This window comes from Bradysia coprophila, unplaced genomic scaffold (genome assembly GCF_014529535.1).
Source record: "Bradysia coprophila strain Holo2 unplaced genomic scaffold, BU_Bcop_v1 contig_93, whole genome shotgun sequence".
Lineage (NCBI taxonomy): Eukaryota > Metazoa > Arthropoda > Insecta > Diptera > Sciaridae > Bradysia > Bradysia coprophila.
This window is the reverse complement of record NW_023504021.1, coordinates 268,076-281,704: the sequence shown is the minus strand read 5'-3', so window position 1 is coordinate 281,704 and position 13,629 is coordinate 268,076. Positions and strand designations below refer to the sequence as shown.

Sequence of the window (13,629 nt, the reverse complement as noted above, 5' to 3'; positions counted from 1 at the left end):
CAAATGTTCGAGCAGCTATAAATCTCTATGTAATAATGCCAGTCAGAATGTGTCTTCACGCATGGAAATTCAAGTAAACTTAAGTTTGTGAAACAACCACAATCCGGCCTTTCAATTCATTAAGGAATTTAAAACGCTTACGCCGTCTAGGTCAGATCAAATTTTTATTTTACGTAAAAGAACGTGCTCCTCCCGCGATGACTTTGTGGAAAAGAGGACTATGACACTCCGATCCGCGTGAAGTCGCATTCGATTAGCGTGTTTCAGTGATTCTGACTGTAACTTGTGTGAAGTTGCATATGACTGTTGATGTGTACCAGTGATGCTGGCAGGAACATGTGCGGACGCGAGCCAATCGAAAAATATTTTAGCGCAGTATTTTCTGAACGAACTCTACGATTCACCGACCCTTGTCATATGTTTTATGGCGGAAATTATTCATTCGTATGAATGACATTACAAGAAGGACAAAATCATTTTCGACGTGATACGGAGCAGACGTGTAGATCAATCGTTTTATTCCGTCTCATCCTAACAAATTGCAAATCAATTAGTTTACGACAGGTGTATAGGCAAATACTATTCGTAAGTTAATTGTAACGATTGTCAGTAAGTGCACGACAGTGTTCATTTGAGTTCATTTTCCTCCCGTGTATTAGGTCCCTTATTTGACGTTTCGAAAATGAACCGCTCCTGCCTGGTTTATTTTACTCTGCCGTGGTAAATGAAGAATTAGTTGTAATTCCTGCCGAATTTAATTGTTTATAGAATTTTAAAGCTCTCATTCGACTTGAGAACAATAAACAAATACAGCTACAAACGGATAGTTTTTACTACAGTCACCGGTGCTGTTAGAAGCTTAGTAAGGGAAACGCCAGGTCGTAACGAAGTATTTCAAGGCGAGTACTGTATAACACGAAGGAACATATGCGCGATCAGCGTGATCTATGGGTTGGTCTGTAAATGAGAAACACAATAAGTAATTTAATTGTTAGCATATAAGCAAATAGCATATAAACGGTTGCTTTACTGGGCTTCCTTCTCTTTTTTTATATAACCGTTGATCGGTGAACACTCAAAATTGTAGCCAAAGATTATAAGCAATAATTTCGATAAGTAAAATAAACCAATGAATTTATACATGGACTCATGGATGCGGGTGGTGGGACGTCTTCGTTCGCTTTCTTTTCGTTCGTTTTCGTTGAGCCGTAATTTAGCGCAAAAAACGATAACATTTGTTGTCCGATCGACGAGAAGAAATCTGATGCGACGATTATTGTTCATCCACCAGATACACCAGTTTGTCTACCAGCGAAACCAATGAAACCAATGTGGGATCGGTGTTTTGTCTAAGGTTTCATAGATAGCCATGATTACTTGGCGTTGCAACGGTTTACTTTATAGGTTTGTTCCAAGGCCATATGAATTGTCAAATTTCATCCATATAACCATAACCTCAATAATACCTCTGTGTAAATCGCGTAGGCGACGTTGGTCGATTTGTATGAAATATCACGTAAGCGACGTTGCTATGGATGAAATTGTCGTTGTTCGGGTTGTCAAAGTTCGTGTTTACAGTTACTTGGAACAAACCTATTACAAGATTTGCCTTGCATTTTACTTTTGATGATCTGATTCTGTGAACTCATTAATTAATCAATTTTTACGAATCTAAAATTTGCGGCCGGATTTTTTACTGACAGCCGTAGTATCAGTGTCTAGTTTGGCAACAAGCTGCAGGGATTCCACGCACTCACTTTTCCCACTTTTTACAACTAATTTCAACATGTGAAAAAGTGAGCAACTATTTGCTCGATTTCTAACTTTTTTCAACTATTTTCAGTCCGTTCACTCACTTTTTTCAAAACCACTTAAAACAGGTTGGAAACCATGTTAGATTTGTGAAAGTTCGCCTGCGGCGCTCGAAACTCTTCTTTTTTTTCTAGTCTTGTACTAGAGCCGGGCGCCGGTCAATATTTTGTGGCGGCGGCTGTACGTCATTTTTAAATTTTCGGCGGCGGCTGAAATCGGCTCAGCCAATTTTCCGAAATTCGGCGGCGGCGTACGTCAAAAAATTTATCGGCGGCGGCGGCGCATTCGGCGCAGGAACGGCGCCCGTTTTAAAATTCTTTGTATTAAAAAATCGTTAAAAAATCGTTAACCGTTCTTTATGAGGAATAGGAAACGACATATTTGGTTAGTTGTGTTCATGTGTTGTAACGGTTGATATCATCATCATCTGTAAAATTATTTTAAAAAAATTGCAGGTGCTCGACCAAAAAAATAGTTACAGTCGAAGAAATTTAGTTTTCGGGTTTTCCAAAGGTATTAATATTATTTAACCCACACTTTATCCCACAACAATGGAATCCACAAATTTAAATTTAGTTAACACAACGGTCGCAATGACGGCGCTTTTCAAAATCACGATTTCAAAATGTGATATAGGGTGGCTAACTAAATTTTGGTTTTGGTTACATTTTCTCTTGGTTTTTAATTATTACATCAGGCTTCTAAATTAAGAGTACCTTTATGCAATATAAACCGTTTGAGTTTGAAAAAAGATGTTTTGTATCAGTGAACGATATAGGAAAGCGTTCAGTACGTCTCAACAAACAAAAGAACGTAAAACATATTTGTACATTTAGCTACCCTACGTCCGTCATCGCTTCTATTGTCTTCAAAAACATATTGTGTGCTTGTCATGATATGTATCAGACGTTTGTTTATTTATGTGTCTCATCTAAAATGCTGGCCAGCAAAATTTTGATCATTAATTTCAACGGCAAAATTGATCTAAATGTTAAAATAATTGTGAATAATAGTGAAGTTAATGTGGTTTTGTTTTCTCCTCATAAAGGAATTTTCATCAGTTCGACGTAAAGTGCGGAGCACCATTAGAAAAAAAACTTGTCGCTGAAGAATGATCAAAAAGTTGCTGGACGCATAGCTACAACTAATGCTTTGCAGGATATAGAATCAAAATTAGAGAAACACCAAGAGCCGTCCATTTGAAATCTTCACAATCATCATTTCAACTAAAGGCTTTTTTTAAACGAAACGCAGATTCGGAACATTCTTTTTCGCCAAATTACAATTTGGCATAGGAAATAAATTCAACTCTTTGTATAAGTGAAGCTCATGATTGAGCTCAATCATGAAAACAGAATCTGGTCAGGAATAAGATAAGAATATGAATATATGACGAACTTCAAAGTTCCTGATTTATAATCCTGAGATGCCTGCTCATGCAGTTATGCTTGATGTTACGATTTCCAAAGAATTTTAATATCACCTTTTAGACAAAATAACAATTTCCATGTCTGTTTTCTATTTGATTTATTTGATGTATTTCCGACCTCGTTCTAGGGTACACGGAAAATCCGTGAATTTCGATAAAGGCTGTGTAACTTATAATATAGCTGTAGTTTTTATAATATAGCTGCAAGACTTATAAAAATATAGCTACTAAACGCATATTCTGTTAATGTTGGTTATTTACGTGCAATATAAGTTACACAACTATATTATGGATTACAGAGCTACATTATGCACCGTGGACACATTTTATAGCTAGGATCTGCATATTGTAGCTGTGTACTCTATATAATAGCTGTGTAACGCATATTTGACGCATCAAAAATATATCTGTGTGCTGCATATGAGAAAATGTATGGGACCATGCATTCAGGTCGGACTAAATGTTAATATACAAACAAAAACTGTTCTAAAATATCTTGGCTGATTGTAATGAAGCTTGATGATCAGAATACCTTTTTCATTCAGTGCGTAAGTTTTGTAAAGCTGATCATGATAGGCCGATGGCTCTTGTTAAGCTTGATTTTGAGAATGCGTTCAATATGCTGTTTAGGAAGTTTATGTTAGGTGAAGTGCGGGATGTTTGCCCTGAGCTGTTTCCTTTGCTGCAACAAGCGTATAGGCTCGTGTCGAATCTGTACTTTGTTGGTGATCCTCTATTGTCTCAGAGAGGATTTCAGCAGGGAGATCCGTTAGGTCCGCCAGGTTTTTGTATAGGTATCATGAAGATGACGCATGCTCTTTTGTCTCGGTTTAATGGTTGGTATTTGGATGACGGTACTATAGGTGATGAGTTGTCTGTAGTGTTAGATGATATTCAGAGAGTTTTGTCTTTTTGTGAGGTGTCAGGTTTGCGGCTTAATGCTAAGAAGTGCGAGGTTTTCTTTATCAATGCGACTGATGATGAAGAAGCTCGTATGGATGCTGAGATATCAGCTTTGTTGCCGGGTATTAAGAAGGTGGATGAGTCTACCCTTGAGTTGTTAGGCTCGCCGGTGTTTGAGACAGGTTTAGAGAGGATGTTTTCGTCTAAGGTTGAATCAATCAAATTGATGTGTGATCGATTGAAGTTGATGGACGTACATCCTGCTTTGTGTGTTTTTAGGAAATCTTTGAGCAGTTGTAGGTTCAGTTATTTGATGCGCGCTTCTAGAGCTTACTTGCTTCCGGATAAGCTGAGGTCTGTTGACGAAGTTTTTAGGTCAGCTTTGGAGTCGATTACTAATAATAGGGTAGAAGGCCTTTCTTGGGATCAAGCGTCGCTTCCATTGTCTTTCGGAGGTATGGGTATTAGAAAAGTTGAGGATTTAGCAATACCGGCCTACTTGTCGTCAGTCTTTTCTTCATCAGATTTGTGTGGCGTGATTCTTCAAAGATTTGATTTACGAGTAATTGATGAACAGATTGTACAATTAATTAATGAAATTCCTCAAGAATTTGTTCCAGAAAACGATACTCTTAAAAAGGAACAAAAGAATTGGGACATCCCGAAGATCAAAAATCAATTTAATGAATTGTTTGAAAATGGTGACCTGAAAACTCGTGCCAGACTACTTGCATCATCGACTAAAGAATCTTCAAAGTGGTTGCAAGTGATCCCATCGAGTCAATTAGGATTACTACTGGATAACAATTCTGCTAGAATTGCTGTTGGTCTTCGATTAGGCACTCAAATATGTGAGGAACATAAATGTCTTTGCGGTAAAACAGTCGAAAAAGATGGATTGCATGGTTTATCTTGTGTGAAATGCGCAGAAGGAAAATACGTTAGACATGATATTATGAATAACATATTCGCTTATGCTTTCTCTAGTGCAGGTGTTCCAAATATAGTACAGCCTCCAGGTATTTCAAGAGATGATGGTAAAAGACCTGACGGTATGACTTTGATACCATGGAGTCATGGGAGATCACTCTTGTGGGATGTTACCGTCCGGGATGGCTGCATCATATATTAATGATTCATCAAAGAAAGCACGGTCCATTGCTGAAAAAGCAGAGAGACATAAGCATAACCATTACGTTTCTTTGAAACAAAACTATTTGCTAACCCCACTTGCTTTCGAGACTTTAGGCTGCATGGGTCCGGAAACGAAGAAATTTATTGATAAATTGGGCTCTTTAATGAAAAAGGCAACGGGTGAGGTAAAATCAAAAGAATACCTTCTGCAAAGAATTTCCATCGCAATTCAACGTGGTTACGCTGCTTGTATTTTGGGAACATTAGGGAAGAAGAAGATCGATGATATTTATTTACTGTAGTTTTTAATTTTTGAGAAAAGATTTATGTTTTACCGGCTGCGCCATAATTGTGAGCAGTCTTTTTTGTCGCATTTAAAATAAATAATCTTTTTAATATAGTCAGAATCCGTAGAAACACAGACGAATGAGAATTTCAGAAATTTCACTGCATTAGAAACGAATTAGTTAATTAGCAAAATCGTAAAAATCAAACTCGTCATTTCACAGAAAATAATTGAATTCGTGATTCTTCGCGCGGTTTCAATTCACTTTCTTTCAGAACCTAGAACAATCCTTGTAGTGACAACTCACAAAAGTGAAATATAAAAACTACACACTTGAATTAGGCTGCGTGCCGCATAATATAGCTTCGAAATAAGAACGTGTTAAAGCACAAGCAAAATTAGTACATCAGCAGCATAGATGACGGTCGGATTCTCAGGTTAAGCATCAATCGGCGCGGTTAGTACTTAGATGGGTGACCGCAAAATTCATGAACGTTTCGGAAAATTTTTTTATTTCTCGTGATAGATTTGAAATGTGGCTCACAGCTATAATATAAATTACACAGCTATTTTAACTGTAGTCTTCGCAATATACATTACACAGCTATATGCCAAAAAAAGGGGGGTGCTAAGTCCACTTATAGCCCTCACACGCATACCAGGATTTTATTATAATAAAATTTTCTGTGATTATTTTTAACTTCATGAAAATATTAAGATGAAAAACCTCAGAAACATTCACATAAAAATTATGCTTTCCTAACTAATGTTGAAATAGCCTCCTTTTTGCACTCCTAATGAGGAAAATAACTACTGGGCAGTCGAGACGGTTTACTTGTAGTCCGAAATTATATTTTGGCTTCGTAGAACACAGATAAACACAAGAGAGAGGAATTATATGATATGCAGCACATACTGTCCCGTACAATCTTTTTCTAAATTAAAAGTTATAGTCAAATCGACAATATTGTATTATTTGGCGATTTGTCATATTTTGGAGTTTCTTCACACTTTCGCGATTTTTCTTGACAATTCATCATATTTAGTTGATTTGTTAAATCATCAAGAAAAGTCTCAGAAGTGTGAAGAAACGCCATAAAGCACCTAGCAGGGTAATAGAAAAAAATAGAGTCCTACTTTAATCGAAGTATGCGAATATTTCCATACCTTTTTTTTCTTAATGTCATTGCAAAATTACCATTAGGGCTGCTAATGGTATTATTGGTATCAAAATACTACTCTATTTGACGTGTAAAAACCTCTATTACCCTGCTAGGTGCTTTGGCCATAAAGACAAATTTTCAATTCTCTATGATCCTTGGAGTTTCTTTACTCTTTGGCGATATTTCTTGGTTTTTCTTCACATTATGGCGATATTTCTTATTGATTTAACAAATCAACCATAATGATGAATTGCCAAGAAAAATCGATAGAGTGTGAAGAGAAGAAGAGAAAAATCGCCAGAGTGTGAGGAAACGCCAAAGTGTAAAAATACGTTTTTGAAATGTCTCTACATTATCTTTCGTAAAATGATAGTGTCCTCGGGATCTTTTGTTAAAGTATGGATTCCCTAGGATCGAACAAGATGCCGTTACCTGACGTAAAATAAGAGTTTCCTTAGGATCGAACCAGGCAGCATTTCGTAACTTTTATAAAAGGATAGATTCACTAGCTTCGAACAAATAACGCCTTTTAGATAAATTTCGTAAAAGGATAAATAAAAAGGATTTGTTTAATCACCACGAAGAATCGCCAAAGTGTGAAGAAACGCAACAAAGACAAATTTATCATTCTTTGTTTTTGCCGGCGTTAGCGAAAACGAATGAGATGTTCCGATCCGAGTCTGCGAGCGAACTTCCATTTCGTTAAAAAAAAGCCTTTAGTTGAAATGATGATTGTGAAGATTTCAAATGGACGGCTCTTGGTGTTTCTCTAATTTTGATTCTATATCCTGCAAAGCATTAGTTGAAGCTATTGCGTCCAGCAACTTTTTGATCATTCTTCAGCGACAAGTTTTTTTTCTAATGGTGCTCCGCACTTTACGTCGAACTGATGAAAATTCCTTTATGAGGAGAAAACAAAACCACATTAACTTCACTATTATTCACAATTATTTTAACATTTAGATCAATTTTGCCGTTGAAATTAATGATCAAAATTTTGCTGGCCAGCATTTTAGATGAGACACATAAATAAACAAACGTCTGATACATATCATGACAAGCACACAATATGTTTTTGAAGACAATAGAAGCGATGACGGACGTAGGGTGGCTAAATATACAAATATGTTTTACGTTCTTTTGTTTGTTGAGACGTACTGAACGCTTTCCTATATCGTTCACTGATACAAAACATCTTTTTTCAAACTCAAACGGTTTATATTGCATAAAGGTACTCTTAATTTAGAAGCCTGATGTAATAATTAAAAACCAAGAGAAAATGTAACCAAAACCAAAATTTAGTTAGCCACCCTATATCACATTTTGAAATCGTGACTGCAGCGCCGTCATTGTGACCGTTGTGTTAACTAAATTTAAATTTGTGGATTCCATTGTTGTGGGATAAAGTGTGGGTTAAATAAGATTAATACCTTTGGAAAACCCGAAATCTAAATTTCCTCGACTGTATAAATTAAATCGACAAATTAAATACCACAGCACCACCCTTGACCACCAACATTGTCAACATTTTAGTACAGTGGACTATGACAGAACTGTCGAATTTATCCCCTCTTATGCTCTTATCAGAAATTATTTGCAGTTATCAGTACATTTTGCAACGCGGAGCAAATATATTCGGTTTTGTACTACACATTGACCTGAAAGAAATAACTTCTTTTACGTTGAAACAACATGGTCAATACTCGATGAAATTTTACCGAATTTGTTTAAATAGTTGCAAGTTGCAAGGTAAGGTAAATCAAAATATTGATTCACTAAAATGCATGAAAATTTTGACAAAGTGTTTCATGGTTGGATAATGGATACGCATACGCAATATAGATCTTTTGTGTCGGTTCGGTGCGGGTGTGATTGTGGAATTCTTTTATTGAACAAAAAATTTCGATTGAATTTTGTTTATGAAGTGTTGCTCGTCTCATTATATATTATCGAAAGTATTCTTTTAAACAAATCATTCATTAAATCGTAATAAATATTTTGCCATTTGCTACATAAGTAAACAAAAAGTACATCTTGATGCTCTTCTAGTTAACGGTTCTGAGTGAAAAATTTGTAGTTTTTGATGGCCATTCAAAAGATCGTTGTGTATGTGTGTGTGTTACAGGTTTAATGAACCATTCAACTCATAAAAAATATACATTTTTAGGCTGTGAATCAAATAAAACGACGTTGTGCTGGTTTGTGTCGAAGGACGAATCAAAACAGTAAGCCGAATTGATCATGTCAAATGCAGAGTCTGCATTAGAGATGACCATTTTCACAAATTCTAATATTTTTCGAATTTCCCGTTTGTAAATGTAGAGTACACTACGCGAAAGGCGAAAGTAAGTCGGACGAGGTTGTAGAAGAGAAGAAAGCTACTGGAACAGTCGAACCTGTGAGAAAGACCTTGAATTTGTAAAGTGAGTCTGTTACAATTCTTTCTTCTCAGATAAAACATTTTTCATGATTGTAAACAGTGGTCGGATGAGTCTACTTTAATTTGTTAACAACGGATTCACGATGTAGCTGAATACGTTTTCCTAGACATGCTTCCTAGACAGCTGAATTGTGATGAGTTGAGATACCATTGTTATCTCAACTCAACTCAGGAAACGTAATTGAATTGAGCTGGGCTGGACCTGAGTTGAGTTGTGATAACAATGGTATCTCAACTCATCACAATTCAGCTCAACTCAACTGAAAACATTGAGTTGAGCCAAGATATCCCACATAGTCCACTTTTTCTGTGACTGAAGACTGAACCCACCACATTTTACGATTCATCGACCTGAATTTCTTTTCTGTAACAATTCTGTCATTTTTTTAGATTCAAAGAATGGACTCCCATCAAAAAACGAAAAAAGTTCCGAAAGGAAAACAGTCGACAAAAACCATTTTACAGAAGAAAGCTATCAATCCGTGTGGCTCAGTTGAGGATTCGGATTACACGATTTTAGATTATGTAGTCGTTCTCGGAAAATATAGTGAGTGACATTGACCGTCATTTCCAACTTCAAGTTTTAGAGAATGAGTTCCTAAATTCATTATAGACACGAAAAGTCCTGTGTGGAAATATTTCGGTACTCTGTTCAACAATGCTACTGATAAGGAAGAGGATGAGGGGTATAATTTTTGCAATGTTTGTCTGACCCACCAACAATCTGAATTCCAATCAAAGCTGCTGGAAAACATTCGTCTGAAGCCAAACCTACAAATTCGGAGGTTTGTTCGGTGTATTTTTTTATTTTTTTTTTTCGAGCACTAAGTTTGAGAATTCAATTTTTTTTCAGTATCCATAAATTCAAGAGAGGTACCAGCACCGGTAATCTGTCCAACCATTTAATTGATGTGCATAAATTGTCAACCAAGGAACAGATAGCGTTTGGCGATGCTACGAAGAAACTAACTCAGTACTTCGGCGTAGACTCCGACAAGAAGAGCGCGACGGATCGGAATTATCTGTTGTCTCGTCGACTAGCTATCCTTTGTGCTCGCAGTCTTATTAGCTACAATGCAGTGTCCAGCGATAGCATTGCATTCACGGATTTCCTGAAATCGTACAACATTGTTATAAAACAAGGTCCAGACAGAAGAACTCTAACCCGATCTGCCCTGAGCGACGTTTACTTTGAAATGGTCCCGGTTATCAAAGAAATCGTAAAGGATCTGAAGTACTGCGCCATAACGCTCGATTTGTGGACAGACAGTTTCAAACGAAATGGATACATCACATTCAATTTGTCATTCATCAACGATGATTTTGAGTTACATAATATCAACCTCAAAACCGGATTGATGCCGATAAAGCACGGAGCAGCCGAAATAGCTGAGCAGTACTTCAATACCCTGAAGTTCTTTGGAATTGAAAACGTTTCGATTTACGTCGTTGGGGATAAAGGATCAAATATCATCAAATTCATCAACGATGAAAAACTAGACCATCAGCACTGTTTAGGACACGGAATTCACAATTTAGTAAACGTCGACGGATTCGAGGCGATTCCAGAGATCAACGATGTTTTGAAGAAGATCAAAAAAATCGTTAAGAAATTGCGGTTTCGAAGTGTTCAGTTGGAGAAAGAGGTTTGTACAATTTACTCTTTTATTGTAAAAATATGGTCCATTGCTGCAGGAATTAGTCCGTTATATAAGTGAGAATAACACCGCCAAAGACTGTCCCAAGCCAGTTTGAAAAAGAGTGGAGGGAATGAAGTTTAACGAGGACGTAGCAGTAAATAAGATAGGATTAGATAGATCAATCTTAAGGTTGAATGAATCGTGAGCTGGAATCCGAAAGAATTGGGGTTAAGGGACCAACGTTGAGGTGAAACAACACGATCAGGAAGCCAAAGGATAGAACGATCCCAGAATTCTTATTAGCTACTAGGTTAAGCTTTTAAAGGACGAATAACCTTTTGCTCAGATAGGTTCAAAAGAATGGGCAAAGCTTTATGGAAGAGAATGTTCAAAAAGAGTAACACTACCCCGTCGGGCACTGTGCACTTTGATAGGCACGGTGGTCCCGGAACGTGCAGAAATGTGCGGGTCAGAGCTCGAGGATTACCGGGGGCGAGCAAAGTAAAGCTTTCATACTCACCAACCCGCAGTAGCAAGCGTGGTGTTTTAATGCTAAAAACCTTCAAACGAAGCCATAACGAATTATACATTGCCACATATAATGCCAGAACATTGTCGTCAAGACAAAAAATGCAAGAAATGGAAGAAGAGCTAGAAAAGATAAAATGGGATGTTGTGGGAGTGAGCGAAGTGAGAAAACCTGGAGAGGAATGCCTGAAATTACAATCAGGGCATACATTCTTCTACCGAGGAAGTGACAGTCAGATGCTGATGCACGGTGTCGGATTGTTCATAAACAAGCGGTGGTCGGATCGCATAATTCACACGAAAAGCATATCCGATCGAGTGATATACGTAAGCCTGAAGATAAATAACAGATACAGTGTCAAATTAATTCAGGTTTACGCACCCACGTCCACTCATGATGACGAAGAAGTAGAAAGATTCTATGAAGATGTCGAGAAAGCTCTGGACGAAAACCCTTCACATTACCAATATCTAATCGGTGATTTCAATGCGAAGCTGGGAAAACGAGAAGAAGACTCCGAAGTTTCTGTTGGTAGTATTAGCAATGACCAAAGAAATGAGCGTGGAAATACTTTACTCAACTTCTTACAGCAACACAATTTGTACGCAATGAATTCATTTTTTGCAGGAAAGCCTCAACGGAAATGGACTTGGGCTAGTGCGGATGGTGTAACGAAAAATGAGATCGATTACATCATAACTGGCTGTAAGTCAACCGTTAAGAACGTTACGGTCCTAAACAATTTTTCAACCGGTAGTGATCACCGAATGGTTCGTGCAAGAGTCACGTTAAATACCAGATTTCAAAGATCACAACTAGTTCAGAAAAGTGAAAGGATTGACGTACAACGACTTTACACACAAAATGAAGAATTTGCTACGAAAATGACTGCCGAATTAGATAACGTCAACAATCAATGTGAAACATTGGATGAATTGAATACCAAAATCGTCGATACAATAATGGGTTTCATGAAATCCAAATGCAAATCCGTCCAAGGGAAAGAATCAAAACTCAGCAGAGAAACATTAGACCTGATCGCAAGCAGAGCAGAGTTGGTAAAAAACGGAGGACGAGATTCGGTGGAATACCGGAACCTGTCTAAAAGTATCAACAAAGCAAGGAGATCAGATGAAAGAAAATATAATGTCCAATTGGCTCAAAACATAATTGAAGCTAACTGCAATATGAAAGTCCTACGAAGAAAAATGACAAACGCCAAAAAAGAAATCTTCAAATTACGAGACAAAACAGGAACGATCCAAACGGATCGAAATGCGATATTAAACATTGCAACAGAATTTTATGAGAATTTGTTTTCTTCAGCAAGACAGAGCTCAACGGAAGAAACCGAAGATAGACCAATAATAAGAAACGTGGGATCGGAGGATATGCCCGACATAACTGTTGATGAAGTCAAAGCTGCAGTAGCCGAGATGAAAAACAAAAAGTCTCCCGGAGAAGATGGTGTTCCAGTGGAAGCCATTAAACTAGGTGGAGACTCATTATTAAAGGCAATCACGGCTTTGTTTAATCAATGTCTCCAATGGGAAGAAGTACCAGAAGCCTGGGAAAATGCGGTAATTACATTGCTGCATAAAAAAGGAGACATAACAAAGCTGGAAAATTACCGACCCATAAGCCTATTGTCAACACTCTACAAGTTGTTTATGAAAATCATTACGAAGAGGAACACTAACAAGTTCGACTTCTACCAACCTGTTGAACAAGCTGCTTTCAGATCTGGTTTCAGCACAAACGACCATTTGCAGGTGATGAGAACGCTTATTGAGAAGTGTCGTGAATACAACATCGACATAGTCTTGCTATTCATAGACTTCGAAAAAGCTTTCGATTCAGTGGAAACATGGTCGATATTGGACGCATTAGACGAATGTAGAGTAGACTCAAGGTACTCCAACACAATTCGATATGTGTACAAAAATGCTACTTCATGTATAAAACTTCATAAGAGCACGGAGAAATTCAGAATTGGCCGAGGTGTAAGGCAGGGTGACACCATTTCACCGAAATTATTCACGGCGATTCTGCAGAGTATTTTTAGGAAGTTAAACTGGAGTAAAATGGGAATAAAGATAAATGGAGAGTACCTGAGCAATCTCCGCTTCGCTGATGACATTGTACCGATAGCAGCGAATCTAGGTCAGGCTCAGCTTATGCTACAACAGTTAAGTGAAGAGGCGAGCAAAGTTGGCCTCAAGATGAACTTATCGAAAACAAAAGTCATGACCAACATCGGGGACGATATAGAAATCAAAATTGGTGACACTGT

General features: G+C 37.4%; 1 long non-coding RNA gene across 1 annotated transcript; it reads left to right on the top strand.

The window, feature by feature from the left end:
- The first annotated feature begins 345 nt into the window (after positions 1-345).
- On the top strand, positions 346-820 carry LOC119084755. Its single transcript, XR_005089136.1, has 2 exons — positions 346-623; positions 731-820. It is a non-coding gene; the product is annotated as an uncharacterized LOC119084755 (long non-coding RNA).
- The last annotated feature ends 12,809 nt before the right edge of the window (positions 821-13,629 follow it).